General features: G+C 40.5%; 1 pseudogene and 1 gene segment (V, D, J or C); both read left to right on the top strand.

The window, feature by feature from the left end:
* The window catches only part of LOC103877257, an 856,781-nt gene that overhangs the window by 151,241 nt on the left and 679,983 nt on the right, over nucleotides 1-25,557 (top strand).
* LOC116270357 lies at nucleotides 3,512-6,242 on the top strand (annotated as a pseudogene).

Genomic DNA, 25,557 nt, shown 5'->3' with positions numbered 1-25,557 from the left:
AGACAATCTTCATTTCACCCGCAATTAATATCTTCCCCACAATTGTCCTTCTCTAAAGTAGAATTAAAAGTCACAAGGCATATTTATGAAGCAAGAGAGCTAGAAAAAATCTTAGATTCAGGGCCCTCAAATCTATGGGTTTTAAATGCTGAGGGACACTTATTCCACTGCCTTTAATGTGGACGTCACAATGCGTAACTAGTTTTAGAGGCTCCTTTAATTTACTAACCCAGAAAAAATTCATTACATAAAGACAATCTAAAATAGTTTGGTGAAGGGAAATTAATTGCTTCCTGACCCTTCCTGTATTAGGGTTCTCTAGAGGGAAAGGACTAATAGGATAGATGTACAAATCAAAGGGAGTTTATTAAGGAATATTGATGCACACAGTCACAAGGTGAAGTCCCGCAATAGGCTGTCTGCAAGCTGAGGAGGAAGGAAACAAGTTTGAGTCTCAAAACCTCAAAAGTAGGGAAGCCGACAGTGCAGCCTTTAGTTTGTGACTGAAGGCTGACAAGCCCCTGGAAGACCACCAGTGTAATTCCAAGAGTCCAAAAGCTGAAGAACTTGGAGTTTGATGTTTGAGGGCAGGAAGCATCCAGCATGGTAGAATGATGAAGGTCAGACACTTAGCCAGTCTAGTCCTTCCTCATTCCTCTGCCTGCTTTTCTGCTTTTATCCTAGCTGCACTGGCAGCTGATTAGATGGTGCCCACCCAGTTTGAGGGTGGTCTGCCTCTCCCAGTCCACTGACTCAAACGTTAATCTTCTTTGGCAACACCCTCACAGACACACCCAGGAACAATACTTTGCCTCTTTCAATCCAATCAACTTGACACTCGATATGAACCATCACAATTACTATACATGATAAAAAAAATTAATGATATTAATTCAGACCAGAGATATATCCTTGCCAGCATTAAGGATTTTTCCGCTATCTCAGTGAGGTTGACCAGTGACAAGGATTCTGCGCAGGCAACAAGTTTACACTGGGAGGGAGGCAGGAAAGTGAGGCAGGGAATCGTAGATGGATGGTAAAAGGCACCTCAACAAGTCCCCTAAATCTTAGGATGACTGAAGCTCAACCCCAAGTGGAAACAGGGAGGAGATGCCTCTGAATTATTCCACCTGAGAAGGGAGGGGGCTGCGGTATGTGCCTCCTCTCGCCATGAATGTGATTGTGAGTTGTCTGTCTTAGTGAGTTTTGTGCTGCTGTAACCGAACACCTGTGGCTAGATAATTTACAAAAAAACAGAAATGTATCTTCTCAAATTGGAAGATGGGATGTTTAAGATTAGGGTACCAGCAGGGGTCCAATTTGTTTGCTTTTAAGATGATGCCTTGAACACTGAGCTTTCTGGAGAGAAGAAAGACCATGTTCTGGCACAGCAGAAGAGCAGAGAAGAGAGAGAGCCCACTCCCATAAGCCCTGTTTATAGTGGCATTAATCCATTCCTGTGGGCAGAGCCTCATGACCTAAATGATTTCCATTAGGACCCACCTCCCAATACTGTTACACTAGAGATTAAGTTTACATCAGATGGATTTAGGGGGGAAACATCCAACCACAACACTTCCCTAAGGGATACTCATTCCAGGCCCTCTGGCCAGCCATACATGCAGGCAGCACTACCTGCCTCAGCTTCAGAAAGAGCACAGGACACATTGATGGCCACTGGAAGTCAGCAGAGGTACAGCGAAGGGCAAAGGCCCTGGGTACAGACAGGGGCTGCTACATCTATCCAGAAAAAAAGGTATGTGCAGGTGACTCTTGAAAAACATGTGTTTGAACTTTACAGATCCACTCATACTCAGATTTTCTTCCGCCTCTGCCACCTGTGAAACAGCAAGACCAACCTCTCTTATTCTTCCATCTCTTCAACCTGCTCAATGTGAAGATGAGGAGGAAAAATCTTTATGATAATCCATTTCCACTAAATGAATGGTAAATATATTTTCTCATCCTTGTGGTTTTTCTTAATAACATTTTTTCCTTTGCATACTTTATTGTAAAAATACAGTAGATAGTACATATAACATACTAGGATCAGAAACAGGATCAGAGGCAGGCTGCAAGTGCAGGAATCCAGGAAACACAGTCTCAAATATGCTGCATTAGTATGATGATTACCTCAAACCAAAGGTATTTGGAAAACAGCAAATGCATAAAGGGGCTTTTCCTAAATATCACTTATCTGCCTAAAGGCAGATTATCCAGGAGAAAACCAATTGTCCTAGAAACTCTCCCTGGAAATGTGTATCTACCACAGAAGACACAACACGAGCTAAACCATAAGAGACTGGAAGTTGATAATTTAGCCGGACAAGCTATGATTGATTCTTTTGAGGACCTACTTGTTTTCTCTTCGGTCATTTACTCTCCCTATGTGGCCTACATTCCCCACTTTCCTCTCACCTGTGGAGAATGCATAAGCATCTAGACTTTACTGGGTTATTGTGATAATCACTCTCCTATGTGTTAAATACATTTTGTACATCTTTTCTCCTATTAATCCGTCCTTTGTCAATTCATTTTCAGCAAATATTTAGAGGGCAGAATAAACTTTCTTTTCATTCCTCATACATGCAAATTCTCCTAAAATTCAGGCTCCTTAAAAGATGACAAAATGTTTGTGCACTGGCTACATGACCATGATCTGGCCACCCTGAATCAGGCATCACTAATGCTCCCCAGAATCTCCAGGCTGCAACCCACTGATGCTGATGTAGTTGAGCCCAGTTCCCCTGCTGCTGATCCAGGTTGGAATGTCCTGGACCAAGTTAGAGAAGTGAGATATAATGAGTGAAATTCAGTGTCCAGTTTTATCTCGATCCATGTGATTTTTCCATGTACATCAGCATTTGCTTGATAACACATGGAGCCTCTCTCTCCTAAAGATACCAACAGGGGGCTGGCATCTTGGTCTGGACTATGTCCCATCTCATTGCTGAACAGTAAAGGAAGAAATGGGTATTGATGGTACATAGCAGGGACATACACCCATCAGCAGCCACTCGCACATAGGGGAGATGGTTAATTGAACTGGTCTTTCTCTAGGGCCTCCCCCTTACCTATCTCCAGAGAGCCAGGCTCCAGAGGACCTGTGCCTGAGCCTCCAGGAACATGCTGGTGAGGAGTGCAGCTCAGAGCATTATCCAGGGGATGTGTTCTTTGTTTTCCTACTTTGGAGACATTATCATTGCAGCCTAGTTTGATTCAGAGTTTCAAGTTTATCCTAATCCACACATGTATAGTTGAATAAAGGAACAGTGCATCTGGCATCACTAGTCAGCCCTCCTTGCTGATGAACTGTGGAAATAATACCCAATGGCAGAAAAGAGAGTAGAATGGGAGGCGGGAGGTCCCAAAACCAAAAATAAGATGTAGCCCATTTAGTCTCTGAGTATTAAAGAGATCTGTAGCTCTGACAATGGTGGACCTGGGAGTGACCCACGCATTGAGGAAACATCTCCTCTTGTGTAAATCTGCAGTAAGTTGCTTGATCTTATACTGGTAAGAATAATGGCTTAAAGTCACGGCAAAATACTTTCAAATATATTTAGCATAACATTAACAAAATTTATTTTTGGTTTTTATTTTAAAAAGGAACGATTTTACACACAGAGAAATGTTGTAAGTGCAGCAGATAGTACCCTCCCTCCTCTTACTGGGACCATTTGAGAGTATACTGAAGACCTGATAATCCCGCCTTGAAAGACTTTACTGTGTTCCTTATAAACAAGCGTATTCTCCTGAACAATCTCTATACAAAAACGTAATACACTTCTCCATCTAGCCCTCAGGAACATGGCCTCTGAAGGTGAATCTGTGCTGCCCTGGCCTGACCTGGGACCCTGGGGACACTGCCCTGTGCTGAGTTACTGAGATCTGCCAGCCCTTCAGCAGTGCCCAGCCTGCCCCACCCCTTGCTGATTTGCATGTTCCCAGAGCACAGCCCCCTGCCCTGAAGACTTCTTAATAGGCTAGTCACACTCTGTGCAGGAGTCAGTCCCATCAGGACACAGCACAGACATGATGGCCCCCGCTCAGCTCCTGGGGCTCCTGCTGCTCTGGCTTCCAGGTAAGGAAGAAGAACACTAAGAATTTACTCAACCAGTGTGCTCAGTACCTGGCAATTCAAGGAAGTTCTCTTACAACATGATTAATTGTGTGGATATTTGTTTTTATGTTTCTGATCTCAGGTGCCAGATGCGACATTCAGATGACCCAGTCACCGTCCTTTCTGTCTGCATTTTTAGGAGACAGTGTCACCATCACTTTCCAGACAAGTCAGATCATTGGCCTGGGGTTAGCCTGTATCAGCAGAAACCAGCGAAAGCTCCTGAGCTCCTAATCCATGCTGCACCCAGTTTGCAATCTGGGGTCCCATCACGGTTCAGTGGCAGTGGATCTGGAAGAGATTTCACTCTCACCATCAGCAGCCTACAGCCTGAAGATGTTACAACTTCTTATTTTCAGCAGGAGAGCAGTTTCCCTCCCACAGTGTTACAAATCAAAAGAATAACTCCTTAGAAAAGCAGATATGTGACGCTGGGCTGCCCCTGCTGCTCCTCCTGGCACCTGCCTCTGCTGACAGCATTTTTCAGACTCAGCCACACTTTGACGGTATTGGTAGAGTGGATGATGAAGCCTCCTCTGCACCCTAACTCTTATATTCTCTTCATCCCAGCAGCCCAAATATGTTAATACCCCTCCTGATTTAAATGAAGGACAGAGATTATTACAAAAACCTGTAGAGTCTGGTTTATGGCTTCAGGTGGGACTCATACAGCAAAGGAGAAGCCACGAAATCCTAAGAAGGAATTCTCTTAATACAGTGAATTATGGTCTAAACTAGTGTTGAAGAGAAAATAAAATGTAGAGATGAATCTCTAAATGTAATGTTTTATTTGGGAAAAAGAACTACAATAAGGGCCACATAGGAAGACCGGGTGTTCTTCGGTATCTACGAGGAACAAAGAGATTAGAGGTTTTACAGAATCGGAAAACATTTTACCTGTCACTCTTTAAGAAAGTTCCGTGGCATGAGTAAGGGTTTGGGGAGCTGGGCATCTTCCACTGGTAAGCAATGGTAGCGGGCAAAATTAGTCCTAGAGTTGTAGCAAGTTATCTCAGAGGCTATAGATAAAACTGGCTTCAGGTCACAACAGGCAGTTTCAGCAGTCAAACTTGCAGAGAATTACATTCTGCGAGCAGTGTTTGTACATTGAGTGCTTTTCCCTGCTGGTTTCTTGATGCAGTTTTAGTTAGGCATGACAATAATGACCCAATTCCTATGATGAACTTTCACACTCTAACCTTTCCAAGCTTGGAATATAGTAGTCAGGGAAGCTGATACTAGAATCGGAGAATTCTCTGGTGTTCCCTCAGGAACCAGAGTGCAACTGCCCCTGAAGGCATGGGCTGTTGAACCGTGTGGTCCTGAGGCCTATCTGGGAAACCCAGGACACTGATGCTCTCAACTGCCTGCAGCACCTCTCCAGTCCACAACTCTGCCCATCTGTGTGTCTCAGGTGCCAATTAATAATATGGAGTCTTCATTTTTTGACTTCCAAATTGCATGGGAGGACCCCTTATTGGGGATCTCTAGGAAACAAAAAAAAATAGGGTATATTTCCCCAGGTACAGATATTTTTCCCCAGTGAGACCATTTAGAAAATGTGGATTTAAAACCACATGTTGAAAACACATCCAGCTTTATTTTCTAATTAATGCAAATTTACATTTGAAAACATTTGTAAGGTTGAAAAACACAATTATTTGTTCATGTAATGACCAAATACTTTTTGCAACTAAATAGAGTAAACATTTTTTAAAACTTACTAAATTAAAACAATAAATTAAAAGTGGTGTGAACTTTCGTTAGAAATTGTTGGACTTAATTCACCTGTGCAGTTTGGTTGGGGAGGTTGTTCATTCCTGCAACCTGCAATGAGAATCTTTGGCCCTCAGTAGTCACTGCCCTTCAGCCTTGGCCTCAGATAAATACAGTGAATAGACTGTAGACAAGCTTAGTGCCTGCAGCAGAACCGTACAGCTGAGCTCTGCTTTGATCAGCCAGATGACTGTGAACATGAGCATCCATGAACATGACAATGAATATTTAGTGTAATAAGCCACTGACTTTTGAGTCATTAGTTATCAATCATTAATGTGTAAATGCTGACTGATATGGCATAAAAGTAATTTTTCTTAAATTGATGGCAAACATATGAATATTTAGTAATTAATTTTTAAAGTTACTGAAAGGAAACTAAAGAAGAGATTAAACAATATTTTAACGAATATAGTAAAATTTACCCATTTATGGAAAAATGTATATATTTGTTTTAAACACACACATAAGTACATATATATTTATTTGATACTGGTGCCTATACATATTTATAAAATATTCTTTTGTATTATTAAGTGTATTCAGTGATGTATATGCAACATATCCATATTATAAAATTATTATATAAATTAAATTGATTAAAATGATTTTGGTTATGCCACATTAAAAAAATTGCTACATAAGAATATTTCTAGAGGAAATTGTCCTGTAGCCTTTATTTTTTAAACTCTACAAATGCTTGTCCTCACTTTAAAATGTTTTTCTAGCTCAATAGAGGTCCAAGAGTTAGGAATAGAGATAATATTGCCTAATGTTAAACATTAAATCATTGCATCCTCTGGAGGTTCCCATCATGTGTGTGCCCACAGTGATGATATGCTGGTTGGAGTTGCATCATTGACACCATCAGAGATGCCCTGGAAGGGTGAAAATCACAACGGTGGGTAAACTGAAGAGTTACATCTGATGCTCACTTTGGAAAGAGAACAGCAATTTAATAACATTGGCTATGAGTTTTGACAGATCATCAGGTCTTAGAATAAATACAGCTGAAGGATGAAAGATACCACCATTCTGGAAAGGCTATGACTAGACCTTTCAAAAATGAGCCACAGTTGAAAATAAATGCTATTCAAGTGAATATTTATCTAAATGCCATGAGTGAGGAGGGGACTCTTAATAATCATAATGATTCAACACATGGACTTTAGTCAGTCACCTTTCCCAACTTTCCCAGACACTGTCATAAACCAATGTCATGGGGATTCATGCATGGGTTCAACAATACGAATTGCAGCTAACCAAGCTTCAAGGGCTACTGGGTTTTCTGATGTCCTGCTCACCTAGAAATATGACCCGAACTGAACCACTAACATTGTACCACACATCAGGGACCAGACTAATAGCTGGTGTCAGATAATCACAGTAGACCTAACCCAACATTTGGAGGTCAGTGACTATTTTCCTGTATGTGCATTTGCCTTTCCTGTCAGCCATGTTTCTATGTAAAATCTTATTTAAGGACTTTCTAAGTGCTTTACTCAGAGTCAGGAAATTCTTCGATAATCTAGCATTGGACTAAGCAATTTATTTATAGCCAAAAAAAAAAAAAAAAAGTGAAACAAACGGTTTCTGTTCATTATCTTATCACGTGCACAAGTGCAGCTGTCCCAATAGGAAACAGAAAACCCGTTATTAGTCAAGCACAGCTGACACACAAACTCTTGTGATAGTGAATTGCTATCCTACAAGATGTGGTGGGTGCTCTGATTCCCTAACCATATGTGGTGCTGTTTCCCATCAATAGAATATTTGTATCTTGAAAATGAGCAGCAGACTCATCATTAATTATATGCCAACCGAACAGCTTGAAATGTTCTATTTCTATTTCCTCAAGGCTGTGGTTTCTTAATCCAAAGGTTGATGGTTCTTAATCCAGAGAGTTGACATGAGAATTATTCCATTAAATTGGAAGAAATGTTAAGCCTGACCATTTAGAGTTCATAGGATACAAGAGAAATTGTCAACACAGGGTGTTAGAGTGTGGGCTGGGATCCTAGATACATATACTAAGCAAGGACAAACAGGATTGTTTCTAAGTATTTTAGAGAGAAAGTTGAGAGCGTAGGGGACTTAGAGGACCCTCAGGAATGTTTCTACTTTTTCCATTTTCATAGGTAAATCTAATAGAGCACTTCAGTAGACTTCAGAATGAGATTTTAGGGAACACAGTCAGGTGAAGCATCGCATGCACTTGGAACACTAGTGAGGCAAAGGGAAGATGAAACACATAGTGAGATAAGGAGATGTGAATCCCAGAGACAGCCTCTTGGTCACCTGAAGAGATGAAAAGTATAAAAATTCCTCCATTTATCCCTTCTCATTTGTTTTGTCACTAAATCAGTTGGAGCCGAGAGAAACCGTTATGGGTGGTTAAGCAGAAAGGTGTTTATTGTCACGGAGTAAATGGAATTAAAACATTTGAAAGACCACAAGACTAGGCTCAGGCAACTCCACGTACTCATTTTCCTATCCCTGGATTCCCCTGTGTTTTCTATGAACAAGAAATATACTTTCATTGTGACAGAAACCTGGTAAGACAAGTTGTTGGACCCACAGACCTATGCTGCCTGGCTGTGATCCACACCCGGAAAATGAGCACCCCTCAGTGAGATCAGACGTCTCTTCTCCCTCCTCTCAATCTAAAGCCATTGTACACTAATGCATTTGATGGGCAGAGTCTTCACCGTATCTGGGACTTAGGAAGCCAAGGACTTGAGGGATTAACCTTGCCAGACTCTATCCTAGAGAAAGTCCTACCAGAAACCAGAGGATAAACAGAATAAGAAGGAAACTGATTTACAATAACTGAATAAGTCATGCATACACTTACATATGTTAAATAATTTAATCTCTTTTCTTCCTTCCTTTAAAAATGTTTAAACAAAGTGTTTTCATTATAAGTTAAACCATAGATTAAATAATGTCCAGACTGACTTGTGACTAATGAGAGAAGATGATTTTTTCCTAGATGCTGTTGGACGGAATGGATTGAAGCATCCCCACATTTTGGGTAGAGGAGAGTGTGCTGTTATTTGTAAAGGAAATCTTTTCATTATATTAGGTAGTAGCATGGTACTGTTAACATTATTAATGCCTAGAAATTCAAGTGCGGAAAGATGTGTATTTATGATAGAAAGCCACAGGGTGAACATGGGGAAGAAATAGCCTCTGCACTCACAAAAATTCAAGAGTCAGCATGAGACTGAAATAGTGACCTAATCAACACACAGAGGGAGAGCTGCAGGCCAATGGGTCAGATCTCTGGCAGCAGGGAACAGATCTGCTGTCATTCTTGGGGCACTAGTGAGAGGAGCAGCTCTCTTCTGATGGAGGCAGTGTGAATGTAAAACCCCAAGCAGCAGGGGCTCCTTCCACAGGCTGCATCAGCAGTGCAATTCTAGGAACTGTTCTTAGAAGCTTTGTCTGAAGCCTGTTTCTTAAGGCTTACAAACAATTTTTGAGCATTTCAAAATCCCATAATAAATTCCTTTCTGCTTCATGCACTTTGCATATGCAACCAAGATCAAAAGCTAATCTGTACTGAGAGTTTCAATAGAACACCCTTTTTTTTTTTTTGATAATTATAATGTGTTTTGGGTGGACCTGCCAGAGGAGGCCAATGAACAACGTTCCATGTCATAAAAAGTGCAACCATGTAAGCACAAAGGGAGTCGCTGGATTCTCAAACAGGTGCACTGTTTTATGGTACAAAATGAGGAAGGCAAAACTTGTATCTTCACTATCAAGGAAAAATGTTTTTAACAATGCCTTCCACAATCAACCTTCACTTTATAGTAAGACCTCTGTGAAGCAAAATATTGTCCTTTCCTTATCTATGAGTGACACCCAAGGGGTTATTTGACTTTGTAAACTACTGTCTTCTCAGCATAAAAAGCAGAAAAGTACAGACAATTAAAAACTTAACATCTTTAATGCCAAAAACGTAAACAGCCATAGAAAATGTGTATGAATGTATAAAATATAAAATGTTTGTGCATCAAAGGGCATAATCAACACAGTGAAAATGCAACTTATGGAATTAAAAAAAAAGCATTTGTAAATTATATATCTGGTAAGGGGTTAATAATATCCAATATATAATAATAAGTCCTACAGGTCAACAGGAAACTTTCAATTTTTGGAAAAACCAGATTAAAATAAGGGAAAGGATTTGAATAGACGTTTCTCCAGTGAAGACTGATGAATGGCCAATAAATACAGAAAAAGATGCTCAACATCACTAATTCTTAGGGCAATGAAAACAAAATCTACTTTATACATATAAGGATGGTTTTCCTCAACAGAAAATGAAAACTGTTCATGAGAATTTGGAGAAATTGGAAATCTTGTGGACACTGTTATGGGGATGTAAAATGGTCACCTAGTATAAGAAACTACATGGCAATTCCTCAATAAATTAAAAATAGAAATCTATCTAATTCAGCAATTCCACAATTGGATATACATCCTAATAACTGGCAACATTAACTTGAAGAAATATTTATATACTCACATTCAGAGAATTATTGTTCATAATAGCCAAAAGGTGGAATCAACTCAAATGTTCATGCAGGGAAGGGTGGATAAACAAAATGTGGCACACACACACACACACACACACACACACACACACACACACACACACAGTGGAATGTTATTCAACTTTCCAAAGGAAGGAAATTCTGACACAGGCTCCCACACAGATGAACAGTGAAGGTATTATGTTCAGCAAAATCAGCAAGTCACAGGACTAATGAGGTGTGATTCCACTACAGTATTTGCAGCACAATCTCCAGTTGGCCTTGGACCAAGCCAGTCTCCTCCCCTTTCTCACTCTTAGTTTCCAAGAATCACAGTAGAATGTTCTGGGAATGTAACATCCTGAGATAGGGCAGTATTGGCCACCACAGCACAGGCTCAGTTCCAGTCCCCTTGTACCTGGAAAGAGCCAGGTTCTGGCTGCATGTTCTCATGGCCCAATAACTAGAAGCAGACAAACTAGGAAAGAAGGGAATTTATTGCTCTAACCGGATACAGGAAGAAGGTCAGAGATCATTCTACCAGACCAACTCAAAGTGTTGCAATTTTCTTTTTTTTTGAGTGGGTGTGGGGATGGAGTCTGGCTCTATTGTCCAGGCTGGAGTGCAGTGGCACGATTTCAGCTGACTGCAACCTCTGCCTCCCAGGTTCAAGCGATTCTCCTACCTCAGCCTCCCTAGTTACTGGGGCTACAGGCACCTGCTGCCACACCCAGCTACTTTTTGTATTTGTAGTAGAGGCAGGGTTTCACCATATTGGCCAGGCTGAAAGTGTTACAATTTTCTTAGTGCTCATATAGGTTGGCGTTATGTGCCTGCATGCAGTATAACATTCGCCTAAGTCTATAGGCAACTAATTTTGTTTCAACTAGGTCAGAGGCCAAAGCAATGCTAAGTCTGATTAAGCTGTAAGAGCCCCAGGACCTTCAAGACCTGTCTCCTAAATTCTAATTAGTGAGGACTGTAGTACCTGAGTGATTATTTCTATCTTATCTCATTTACAGCTTGGTCCAGAGAGCTGCCTTAGACTCTCCAGTGAATCTATTCAAACAGCTGCCTCTGTTACCTTGACTCATCTCATTTTGTTGACCTAAGATGAGTCCTGCCACTAGGAATGCAAGGCTGGCTCCATTATTTTGACTTGCTCCAGTTTAGGGAGAAGCTTATGCAAGCCTCCCATTGACCATATACTTTATTTCTAGCTTTGATGCCTGGGAACCGATTTTCCTAGGTTTAATTATTTGCTCAGTGTTAGGGCAGTGCTGTGGAAATTTGTTGGTGTAACTGGAGTGCTATGCAGGCCTGTGTGTGTGACTGTTGTGCAGACCTGTCTGTGCAATTGACAGGGAGTGTTGGCCTGCCACACCCTCTTGAAACAGGATTTCCTTCAACACTTTAGCTCGACATGATATGTGACTCCAAGATACAAAACCCAGGGTGGGTCAAATACAGAGTCCCTCAGCTGCAGTGTATGTAAAGCACAGTCTAGACCCCATCAGCCCCAGGCAGCTTTCCTGAGCCTTGGAGGAACAGACCTACAATAAATTCTAGGCTTTTGCTATCCCTTGCTGCCTGTCTGTAAATAGTAAATTGCCTCACATAACTATCTGTGTGAGGGTGTTTTATTTCCCTGGTGAAGGGGTGACCTGCCCCTCCATACCTGTGGGCGTTTCTCGTCAGGTGGGATGAGAGACTGAGAAAAGAAAGAGACACAGAGACAAAGTATAGAGAAAGAAAAGTGGGCCCAGGGGACCGGTGTATGTGTACAAACATCTCAATGCATCAAAGAGCAGTATTGCTGCTAGCATGTCTCACCTCCAGCCCTAAGGCGATTTTCTCCTATCTCAGTAAGTAGAACGTAATCGGGTTTTACACCTTACGGGTGTCGGGCTGGGGGATGGTCAGGTCTTTCCCTTCCCAAGAGGCCATATCTCAGGCTATCACATGGGGAGAAACCTTGAACAATACCTGATGTTCTTTGGCAGAGGTCCCTCGCAGTGTATTGTGTCCCTGGGTACTTGAGATTAGAAAATGGTGATGACTTTTAACAAGCATACTGTCTTCAAGCACTTTTTTAACACAGCACATCCTGCATAGTCATAAATCCATTAAACCTTGAGTCAACACAGCACATGTCTCTGGGAGCACAGGGTTGGGGCTAGGGTTACAGATTAACAGCATCTCAAGGCAAAATAATTTCTCATAGTACAGAACAAAATGGAGTCTCTTATGTCTACTTCTTTCTGCACAGACACAATAACAGTCTGATCTCTCTTTCTTTTCCCCACACCTGGACTCGGGTAAGTTGGTAATCACTGCACAGTTAACCTGCTGAACGAAATTGCCCCAGTGAGAGGATTCTAGTATGAGAGAACCATGGCTTACTGGTGAAGTGGGAAAAATGATACCTCCCATTACTTGGCCCAGGGGAGGGCCTTCAGACTGGAAGTTGCAAGACCTGGACATGCATCTGGGTGCTTTACGGGGAGTGAGGGAGGATCAGTGGCTTATAGATCACTCTTTCCATGAGTTTAGATGAGCTTGCTGCCTGAATTCAGGCAGAGAGAAAGGAGTGTAGAAAGAAGAATGAGGCAGAATATCCTCTGGTTGGTAGACACTTACATGATTGCTCATTCCTGGAGCCAGAAAGCTAGGGAAATTGGTACTCAAATGGACCCTAAGATCCCTGAGAGGGAACCAACATATGCTATTTGGGCTTTCACATGAAGGGAGGCTCACTCTCTAAATAAGAGATACTAAAAAAATTCAGGGAAGTCTTAAGCAGACTTTGGTGTATTTGGTAAAGCAATATTTGCAGATCCAAATTTCTTGATCTAAATGGTACAGTTAGGGATGCAGCCAATGCCTTTGAGTGCTCACCAGAAACCAGTGGCCCTAGACCATGTAAAAATAAAAGGAGAAAATAAGGAAATACTTTTCTGAGTTTTTGAGTGCCAGAGCCCATAGGTCTCCATTGGGGAAAATTTAACAAATGACATTGAGAAGTTCAGGGACAAATGCAGTGGCCATGGTGCTTCTCTGCTTGTGGATGGTGCCCTGCGGGCCATGTTGGGGCTGGTGACTGTAGTTCCCACCTCAGAGTGCAGTACAGGCATTGATATTTGCACCACAGAACATCACTGCTGCATAAAAGATATGTTCCCTCACAGCTAAGAATTCAAGCCTTAACAAAAAGGAATATCCACTGAAGCCTACCACCTAAGCTATGCATGACTCTGTGGGTTATTTGACAAAAAGAGTACTGTCTACTAAGTGAATAACAAGACATTACCTACTTTTTTCAAGACTTGCTACAAACAGATTAAAATGTTACATAGCCCCCTGTCACCATGGAGCAACTCAGTTTGGTGGGGCAAAAAGATTTTAGGGCAACAGAGACTAACAATGAACTATTTCACGTTGAATGCGAAGGCCACTCGGACAGGAAACCAAGGAAGGATCACAGATATAGTTAAACATTGTTGGTACTAGCAGCAACATTAATAAAAAGGAAAACAGCTGGTAGGCCTCTTTGGGTATTGGAAACAGCATAAACCTCTCTGGGGTGGGCTTTTAGTCACATTAGTCAAAATCAAAATCACAAACAAAGCCACCAACCTTGAACAGAGCCCTTTGCAACAGCAGCCTTGGAAGCTGTTCAACAAGACATGGTCCAAGCACTTCTTTTAGACCTTTAGAGCCTGTTAGCCTGATGGCAGTTGGGTGTCCACAGTCTCTCTGCATGCTGACTAGAGTCTGTGGCAACAGAAAATTGTCACTGAGTGAGCCAGCCTCTCAGCTACTGGACACATATACTAGCTGAAGCAGCCACCAGATGTGCCTCTTTGGAATGGCAATTCCTTGCTTGCTTCTGGAAACTGATAGGGACTGGACATCTTAGGGCTGAGCACCAAGTGTGGCGCTGCTGGGTGAACTGCTCCTTTTCACTTGGGTGCTTAAAATCCAACCACTAAAACTGGACAGGCTCAATAGAGCTGCATTATCAAATGGAAATGGTATATTCAGAATCAGGCCTAGCCAGCAACCCGTGGGATCCTAAGGCTCCATGAACAATTGGCAAGCTTGCTAGAAGGGACTAGATGACCCATGGGGGATGGTTTGGCTCTGCTTTTGGCTACCTGAAGTCCAAGATTCACAGACATGCCTACATCGGTATGGCATGGTTCACTTAGGGCTCTGCAAAACATGCAGACTGGAGGTGGCTATCATCTAGCCAGTGGATGACCATTTTCTTTACTGAGACTGATAATGGTCATTCCACCCAATGGTCCAAACTACATGCAATGGTAATGGCCATGCAGGCCTTTCTGCCACCTCTTGCTACATTTTTACCAACTCATGGGCCATTGCCAACAGTCTAGCTATCTGATCAGGAAAATAGCAATGCAACTGAGTGACTGGACTATTAAAGCATCCCCTCTATGGAGAAAAGGACTATGGTAACAGCTTGCCACCTGTAAGAGACAAATATCTCACTCAACTGGATGCTGGGACTCCCATGACCACCCTTGAGATGAACTTATGTCATGTTTTTGGATGCCCACTGAGACTTCACTCTGACCAAGGAAAGTTCTTTACTGCTCAAGTCACATGTCAACGGACACACTCTCATGGGATATGATGGACTTTCCATACACTTTGTCATCCAAAGGCCAATGGATCTATTTAACAATCTATAATATTGTTGCCTCGTAAGAAATTGTACTATTTTCTAATTGTCTGAGAAAATGTAAATAAATAATCACTTTGGGATGCCATTTTTCATACCATGTTTTGACAAACAATTGTTTTCTAATGTTTACTTTTAGGGCTGAAATTAGAATTCTTTTTTTCTGACTCCTAAGTCAAATGGTATTTTGCTCCAAGTACATTGCCTTATGAAGTAGGAAAATAATAAATATCGAGAATGATTCTTACTACTATTAAAACTCCCTTTACATCTCCTATTACCATCCTAAATATTACAGCTTAAAGTGTTTGAAAAGTGGCTTGGACAGTATTGATTCTGTCCTCAAATTCCTGAAACATGACAATGACAGAGAACTAGCAAGAAAATGCTAAGAAAAACATAGTTTTTATGACCATTAGCTGTTCTGGTCACTGTTTGCAGTGAATTAGGTAATTTTTTAAAAAGTAGTTGAAATGTGGGAATTTCATACATTCTTAGTGTAAGTGTAAAATGGCATGACAGCTTTGGAAAACAGTTTGGCAGAGTCTTAAACACCTATTGTATTCAACCACCCTCTTCCAATGAATGCAGAATTTTCTGTTCTTTACTGGAACAACTTACATAGGTAGTGATTATAAGTCTTGAGTTCCAACTGCGGATGTGCTCTCCAACACTCGGTGTATGTAAAGAAGATAAATAATATTAACAAAGGTTAGGTAACTATGAATTTCCAAAAGCTATTTGACAAAGAATTCATACTTCCTTCTCTCCAAAATTACCTGATGATTCTTGCAGGAGTGAGCCTGGTTTGATGCCTCTCTCCTTATGATGATAGAAGAAAGGCACCTCCTGAAATTGGTGAAACCCTGCTCCCTGCACCTATAACCACCACTCGGTTCCCTTCGTCCTTTGATCTAGTCCTTGACTCTGTGTCTCAGTCCCACCTAATCTGTGACTCAAACAACATTTATCAGGAAAGATTCGGGATAGACTTCTCAAGACTCCCTAGAGGTGTCAGAGATTCCTTGACCATCATCTGTTCACCTCTAGAGGGAGCTGTGGGTATGAAGAAGAGCAGAGCTTATAAATCTTCCAGCTGCTTTTACTCCCACTGTACTCCACAAAAACTACAAAAATCACAACAACAAGAACCATAACAACATCCACAACACCACAGGACAAGCCTCCACTGTTTCCAATGCTTTCATTTCAGTAAATCTTCTCTGCCTTTATCTCAAGCGGCTAGGCATTTTGACAGTCATGAGAATAGTATTGTAGCCTTTTGTTCATAACAGGAAAAGTAGGGAAGTCTTTGTGCAATGCAGGACTTCCTTAATTCAGTCACTCTTCAATTTTTGGATCATCATTTCACACATATACACAGCAGGTTTCTGACATGTATCTAGAAATCTATGAAGTAATATGTACTATTAGTCCATATGACAGAGCCTGTGTTTTCTATTGTGTTGTATTTCCCTGGGTGCTTCTGACATTATTTTATTTTATTTTAGCTTTTGTCATTAAAACTAGAGTATTTAAAATTTAAAATGTACATTTTAATTCAAAAATTAGCACATTCATGACACTCTAATTTCTTAGAACCTAAAAAGATAAAATCCTCCATTTTATAAGAAACTGCCCTAATGAATATGCTTATTTCCGAGACAATTTGCAAAATTTCAAGACAACAAGGCTGAAGAAATTATTCTGAAACAGGCTTCCAAGTAATGAGGTAGTTTTTCCTCATTGTGAGTCATGGGACAAGAATGAGACAAAAAGATAACAAAGCAGAATAAGGATTACATAAAAAAGAAGGACAGCAATAGGACATGTTAACCTTTTATAGGATAAAGTTTTGGTAATATTTGATGAGAAGAAATGCATTGAACAGAGCTTGGTGGAGCTGATTGAAGACCTGACTAACTTATTGTTTCAAGACCAAATAATTAGAATTTTGAGAGTTGCAACTAGATGAATGGAAGAAAGGCTGTAGAACCAAGGCTGTGGTTGAAACACATTTGATTAACTTCAAGAATATTTTCCATGCACCTCTGTTAAGGGGGATAATTATAATGCTAAATATTTTAACAATCCCAACAACAAAATTAACAACAGTGTACATACTGTCCTAAATAATGTTGTAAATGCTTTATATTATTTAAGCTGTACATAGCACTGTAAGGTATATCCTACTATTGTCACCATTTCACAGATAAGGAAACTGAGGTAAACGGAGGTTACGTAACTTGATCAATTTTAAGCAATCCATGAGCAATGGAGCTTCCTCACCAGCCCAGAGAGTACTTCAGGGCCTACCATGATAACTTCTGGACTATTGGAAGGAAAATAAACCTAGCTAAGGATGAAGCTCCAATTCCTGAATGAATGATGATTACCTCTGAACTTGCTTTCACCTGACATGGGAAAGTAAATGATTTTTAACAACTTTAGGAAAACAGCAGAATTTTTGTGAATTTGAATCAGTACTATGAACAGAAGAATTTTTAAAAATTGTTAATTTGAAGAGGCTCTGAGTCTAGGCTGATGAATGTGTTGTTCAGAATAGCGTGGTGGATAGATTAGAGGATCACAAAAGGAATAGTTCTTTGCCTGCATGGACAGAACCATCTTCTGTCTTTAGGGAAATGGCATCACTACCCTGAGGGTTTGGAGCCCAGGTCTCACTTACCTGTGCCATTGTGAAAGTTCTCGCACCCACAGTGCTGAGGTTAATTGAACGTTACTCTTTTAATTCCTGCAAAGAATGAGACAGCTTCTGGACCCTCAGAAAAGATCACTAACAAGTAAATACAAGTATATCCGGAAGATAAAGTTGTAATAGACTCTTCTTTTCAACCTAATCCATTATGCAGTTAGGGAGTTGACTAGGCACAGTTGGAGAACAAAGAGAAAAATGAAACCACAGCCTTCTGTTTTGTTTCTAACAGACTTGTGCCAAACATTCTGTGGCTGAATCTAGGTGATGGTGAGACAAGAGAACACAGGGGTTAAATTCTTTGGCCACAGGGGAGAAGTCCTACCCTCAGGCTGAGCCAACGGCCTTTTCTGGCCTGATCACCTGGACATGGGCTGCTGACTGCAGAGAGGGGAGGCAGATGGTCTCAGCAGCCGGAAGCCCAGCACCCGCCCCAGCCGCTTTGCATGTCCCTCCCAGCCGCCCTGCAGTCCAAAGCCCATATCAATGCCTGGGTCAGAGCTCTGGAGAAGAGCTGCTCAGTTAGGACCCAGAGAGAACCATGGAAATCCCAGCTCAGCTTCTCTTCCTCCTGCTAGTCTGGCTCCCAGGTGAGGGGAGCATGGGATGGTTTTGCATGACAGTGAAAACCCTCTCAAGTTTGTGGGGTCCTATTACCTGGCAACTCTGCTCAGTCAAAGCAATAGTTAAAGCTCAATATGAAGCAATAATTCTGGCTCTACTAGGAAGACAGTGGGTTTGATCTAAATTACACTGGGTGACTTTTCTGTTTTCTTTCCAATCTCAGACACCAGCGGAGAAATTGTGTTGACGCAGTCTCCAGCCACCCTGTCTTTGTCTCCAGGGGAAAGAGCCACCCTCTCCTGCAGGGCCAGTCAGAGTGTTGGCAGCAGCTTAGCCTGGTACCAGCAGAAACCTGGGCAGGCTCCCAGGCTCCTCATCTATGGTGCATCCAGCAGGGCCACTGGCATCCCAGACAGGTTCAGTGGCAGCGGGTCTGGGACAGAGTTCACCCTCACCATCAGCAGCCTGGAGCCTGAAGATTTTGTAGTGTATTACTGTCAGAAGTATAGTAGCTCCCCTCCCACAGTGATTCAACTTGAAACAAAAACCTCTGCAAGACCTTCATTGTTTACTAGATTATACCAGCTGCTTCCTTTACAGATAGCTGCTGCAATGACAACTCAATTTTAGCATCTCTTCTCTGCCTGGGCATTTTGAGGATCTTGAAAAAGTAATCCCTTGATGTATTTAGACTCTGATTCCTGCATTTTTCTTCAGATCAAGATGGACAGCCAGATTTAAACACAGTTTCACAGTAATGGCCATTGGATCAGATTTACATCAGTGGACATCAATAAGTGTCCCAACCAGAGCCATAAGGCAACAACAATAACAACAAAAATAATCAAAATTGGAAAAGAAGAATTAAAGCTGTCATAATTCACTGATGAGGGATTATGTGCAGATAAAATTCAAATTTGTCTACAGAGAAACTATTAAAATTGATACGAGAAATAGAAAATCATTAGATTCAAGATCAACGTATTAATTCATAGATTCAAAAATCAATTTTATTTCTGTATAACTGAAAAACATGCTAAAAATTAACATTATAAAACAAACACACCATTTACAAAAACATCAAAGTATCAAGTATTTAGAAAAAATAGACTAAAAATACACTGACGTCTCCAGAATATTATTTTGAAAAACAAAAGAAAACCTAAGTAAATAGAAATTCATATTATGCTCAAAGACTGAATGTCTCAGTATTATAAAAATGTCAATTCTTCAAAGATTAAAACATTTATTACATATAAGAAAAATCAAAATCCTAAAGTATACTCAAATTTATATTAAGAAGCTAATCTAAATATTATGTGGGAATGTCAAGGGTGTAGAATAGCCACAGTGAACCTGAAGAAACACCAAAATGAGAACTTACAGTGCCTGAATGCCTGGAATATAGTATGGGTGACAGTATGGTGATGGTGAGATCAGAAGTTTAAAAATTTGCAAACATGCATATTTTTGGAAATAATTACTATGCATATATAGCCAAACCCTCTTCACCTGTGCCACCAGAATCTCACATTTCCAGAATTAGTTTCTCACAGTGTGATTCTTAACATGGCATCAATAATTCTCAGTCTCCCCAGTAAACGCAGCTCAGTGCATGGTGCAGCTATCCATTTCATTTCTACAATATTGTAAATGGTAGAAAATTATATTTATTTATCCAACAGTTGACTCAGTAAGAGCTGTTCATTCGCAGAGAGGTACCCTGTTTTAATAAATTCCAAAGCTAAGAAAGTCAGTGAATGACCAAGTAGGAAGAGTGATAGGAACAGCTGTCTTAGCTTTGTCCAAGGCTTCCTTCCAAAAGGGATTTCACTGGTCACTTTCATTTATCACCACCAGTAATTTATTATAATTTATTGTAAGGTAGTTCATTGAATATTATATGAAAGTGAAAAACAGAGTAGTTGTACCAGTACTGGAAGCACTGTTTCTACTGAATACAAGTTTTTCACATTAATGTAAAGTCAAAACATCTTTAGTCCAACCACCATGAATTAGGTACTTACTGTAAGGTCAGGGAAGTAAGTATAAAGAAATTCACAAATTTTAAGAAAAATAGAATATATTCCTGATAGAGGTACAGGAATATATTATCTAAAATGTACAGTTTTCCGTTAAAAAAAATCCTGCAAAGAAACAGAAAAGTATGATCAATATTGAGGGAGCAAAACAAAACAACTGCAGCAAGAAAATTCAGTCAATGAAAGCTGATTCTATCTTGTCCTAAATATCAGCTTTAGCAAAGACTACAAAGCAGCTATTATATAAATGTTTAAATAATTACTCTTAAAACTATGATCACATAGTTTTAAAGACATAAAGAGGTATAAAGACAATGGAAACTCTTAAAAAATGGAAACTATGGAAAATAATCAAGTGGGAATTCTAGAAACAAAAGTACAATAACTCAACTGAAAAATAGATAAGTCCAACATCAGTTTAAGATGGCAAAAGATTCAGTGAACTTAAAAATAGATGTACTGAAATTATTGAATCTAAATACAGAAAGGGGTTTAAGAAAAAATGTGCAAGACTTGACAGAATTATAACTCAGGTTGAAAGATACCAACAAGTGTGTAAAGGGAGTCACAAAGAAAGCAGAGAGAGAGAAAGTGATCAAAAAATACTTGGAATAGTAATGACAACAGCTTTTTAAAAATAATGAACCACAAAGGTAATTTAATCTATAGATGAAAGAAATTCAATGAAATCCTTTTAGGGTATAACATGAGATTAATAACAAAATACATTATACTTAAAAATGTTGGAAGACAAAAAGAAATTCATGAATGTGTCAGGACTAAAAGCTGACTCTACATATGACACAATAATGCCATTGGTTAAGTTTTCATTAGGACTGAGGGAGGCTGGAAGACATTGGAATGATATATTTAAATAGTAAAAGGAAATAAAAGAGGACAACCAGCAATTTTGTTTCTGGTGAAAATATTCTTCAGAACTGAAAATATTCCTTGATAAACAGAATGAATTCATTAATAGCAGCTATGCCTTATAAGAAATTCAAGAGGAAATCTTTCAGAATCACAGAAAATTACAACAGGCAGGATTTTGAGCCCACAGGCCATCATGAAGGACTCAAAAGTAGTAAACAATAAGAATAAAGCTAGAAAAAAACACACAATTCAATTTATATGGCATTAAAGACATAAAAACACAAATTACTGTGTTCGACGTCAGAATGACAATTACCTTGGTTGAGATGGGGAAGCAGTTGCTGAATAGAAAGGTACATGGAGGAAGCATCAGCAGAAGGTAAATACAAACTTTTTTATTAAAAAATTTATTTATTAGGTCTTTGTAGGATGCGTAGTTTACAAATATTTTCTCTCATTCTGTAGGTTGTCTGTTGACTCTGTTTATAGTTTCTTTAGCTTGTGCAGAAGCTCTTTAGTTTAATTAGGTCCTATTTATCAATTTTTGTTTTTGTTGCAGTTGCTTTTGGAGTTTTTGTCATTAAATTTTTACTATGGCCTTTGTCTAGAATGGTATTTCTTAGATTCTTATCCTAGTGTTTTTGAAGTTTTAGGTTTTACATGTAAGTCTTTAATCCATATTGAGTTGATTTTTGTATACGGTGAAAGGAAGGAGTCCAGATTCAATCTTCTGTATATGGCTGGCCAGTTATGCTAGCACCATTTACCAAATAGGGAGCCTTTTCTCGATTGCTACCTTTTGTCAACATTGTCAAGATCAGATGATTATAATGTGCAGCTTTAAGTCTGAGTTCTCTAATCTGTTACATTGATTTATGTGCCTATTTTTGACCAGAACCATGCAATTTGGATTACTGTAGCTTTGTAGTATATAGTTTGAAGTCGGGTAGTGCAATGCCTCTGGTTTTGTTCATTTAATCTTCAAGATGGCCCCGTATTCCTGGCTCCATAACTACTTCCTCCATCAGTCCAGCACATCCACGCAGGAAAAAAAAAAAAAAGATGTGAACTTACATCTAAAACTGTGTCTCTCTGAAATTGGATCCTGGCAAGTTGGATGTAAGCAAGTTTCTCTAAGAATTCAGGCTCAAGAAAGGCCACAGGAGGACTGTGCACAGGCTAGACTGTTGTGATTTGGCCACCCCTAGTCCTGCATGCAAATGCTCCCTGGAGTCCTCAGGCTCCAGTCTACTGATGCTGATGCAATTTGTTCCACTCCCTCTGTTGCTGAACCAGGCTGAGACACTCAGGGCCAAGTTAGATACGTGAAAAATCGGAGTTTAAATCTTTGTCCAGTTTTATTAGAATCTAAAATACTTTTCCATATACATAAGCAGTGGTTTGCCAGGAGATGAAGACTCTCCCCTTCTACAGATCCCAGCACAGAGACTGGAATCCGGGTCAGGATGATGTCCCCATTCATTGCTTAAGTGTAAAAGAGGAAAGTGGCATTGATGGTGCACAGCAGGAACATACACCCAACAGCTCAATGACCTGGCCTTTCCCCAGTGCCTCCCCTTCACCTGCTCTCCAGAAAGCCAGGCTCTAGGAGAACTGTTCCTGAGTTCCCAGGAACATGCTAGTAGGCAGTAGAGCTCAGAGGATTACTAGGGGAATATGATATTCGTCTTCCTGCTTTGGAGACCAGGTATCATTGGAGCCTGGATTGATCCATTTTCAGTTTATTGGAATCCAGTCTCCCACATTAGAGAGAGAAACAGATTTTTTTAAAGTAATCAGATTTCCCATCACTATTCATCCTTCATGCTGATGAACTGTGAGAAATCTTAACCAGTGGCAAAAAGAAGGCAGAATATGGGGCTCACCAAACCAAGAATAAGGTGCAGCTAGTCTCTGAGTATTAAAAAGACCTACAGCTCTGAATAACGGTGTGTCTGTAAATGGTGCATGCATTGAAGAATCACGGTACCATCTTTGCATATCTGCAGTGAATTGCTTGACCTAATACTGGTAATTACAATGACTTAGGGATATCACAAAATTATTTTGAGAACATCTAACATGCTTATGATAATTTTTATTAAAATATTAATTTCACACTTATAAAAATGTAGTATATCACAAAGTATTCCTTCCCACAACTGAAATAACTTCACAGCATGTTGAAGAACTGATAGTTCCACCCTCTAAGACTTTATTCAATAAACCACACGCATGCACACACACACACACACACACAAAGACATATTTTCCTAGTTACCCCCAATACAATTTTAAAATGCATGACTCCATGTAGTTCTCACAACTGCTTCAAGGTTTGGAAATAGATGCCCAATAAATTACTTGGTAACAAAATGTCCATCTTGGAGAAATATATTCTCCGCAGACAAATCTCCGTTGCCATGGTATGCCCTCAAACGCCTGAGGACTCTGAGCCTGTGCTGAGTTACTGAGATGAGCCACCCCCTGCTGATTTGCATGTTCCCAGAGCACAGCCCCCTGCCCTGAAGACTTATTGCTAGGCTGGTCACACCCTGTGCAGGAGTCAGACCCAGTCAGGACACAGCATGGACATCAGGGTTCCCACTCAGCTCCTGGGGTTCCTGCTTCTCTGGCTCTTGGGTAAGAAAGAAGAGCAGTAGGAATTTATTCAGCCCAGTGTGATCAGTACTGCCTGGGTCTTCAGGGATGTCTTCTTATAACATGATTAAGTGTGTAAATATTTGTCTTAAATGTTTCCAATTTCAGGGGTCAGGTGTGACATCCAGATGACCCAGTCTCCATCCTTCCTGTCTGCATCTGTAGGAGACAGAGTCACCATCACTTGCCAGGCAAGTCAGAGCATTAGCAATGATTTAGCCTGGTATCAGCAGAAACCAGGGAAATCCCCTACGCTCCTGATCTATGATGCAACCAACCTGCACACCGGGGTCCCATCGCGGTTCAGTGGCAGTGGATCTGGGGCAGATTATTCTCTCACCATCAGCAGCCTGGAGCTGGAAGATTTTGCAGCTTATTACTGTCAACAGGAGTACAGCTACCCTCCCACGCTGTTATAAGCCAGAACAAAAACCCCTTAGGGAAGTCGATATGTGAGGCTGGGCTACCCCAGCTGCTCCTCCTGGTACTTTCATCTGCTGAAAGCATTTCTCAGATGCAGCCAAGGTTTGAAGGTTTTGGTAAGAGGGGCCAGGGAGGCTCTCTGCATTCTAACTCTTTCTTCCATGTCAGCCCAGCAGCAGAGACTAGGCAATGTCTCTCCTGACTTAATAAAGGAAAGCAATGATGATACCTGGGGAATCCATTTTATGGCCTCAATCAGTGTTCATACATCAAAAGATTAAGATGCTCTGCATATTCCAAGAAAAATACCTGTAATTATAAACAGGGAATTATAATTCAAAATACAAGCCTGGGGTTATGGTTATCAGGGAAGCCGATGCTTAAAACAGGGGCATCTCTGATGGTCCACCAGAAGCCAGAGTGCATCTAACCATGAAGGTCTGGGCTGCCTTACATGTGGTCCTTGGACCTGTCTAGGAAGTCTAGATTTGAGGATGCTGATGTTCTTGGCTGCCTGCAGCACCTCTCCATGTGATTTTCCAGTTCTCAATTCAGTCCAAGGGCCTACCTGCAGATGTCAATGAATATTGAATCATCCTTTTTTGACTTTTAAATATCATGAGAGGACATCTCATTGAGCAACTCTACAAGACACCATAAAGGGAAAACGGGTTTTGGGAGATGTACTTCTGGAAATGCCTATAATAATGGGGAGTTGAGAACTAATAGCCAAGTAAGGTTAATATTCTCCCAAATCTCAAAATTTTTGGGGTATGCAATGGCCCCAGAATACCCTGGTATGTGCTTCCATGTACTATTAGCAAGTCTGGGATCATTGCAAGCTAATTTCATTTAGTCAGAAAGTAAAAAGAAAAATGAGAAACTTGCTTAGAATACATAGCAATCTTTTGACAAACAAATGAAAATCTTTCCTTGAAAAACCAAACAAGAAAACCAACTTGTTCACATAGTGTATTTTTCCTTAATGTGAAAACACTTTGCCACTTAAAATTTGTCCAGATTTCAGCCACATCCTCAGCATCACTCTGAGCGTGTGACAAACGCAAAGTAGCAGATGCACCTTAGATGGACTGCATGATACTCTGCTTTTTCACAAGTGTCCTGCA

The sequence above is a fragment of the Papio anubis genome, chromosome 14, assembly GCF_008728515.1.
Source record: "Papio anubis isolate 15944 chromosome 14, Panubis1.0, whole genome shotgun sequence".
In the NCBI taxonomy this organism is placed as follows: domain Eukaryota; kingdom Metazoa; phylum Chordata; class Mammalia; order Primates; family Cercopithecidae; genus Papio; species Papio anubis.
This window is presented reverse-complemented; position numbering and strand designations above follow the sequence as displayed.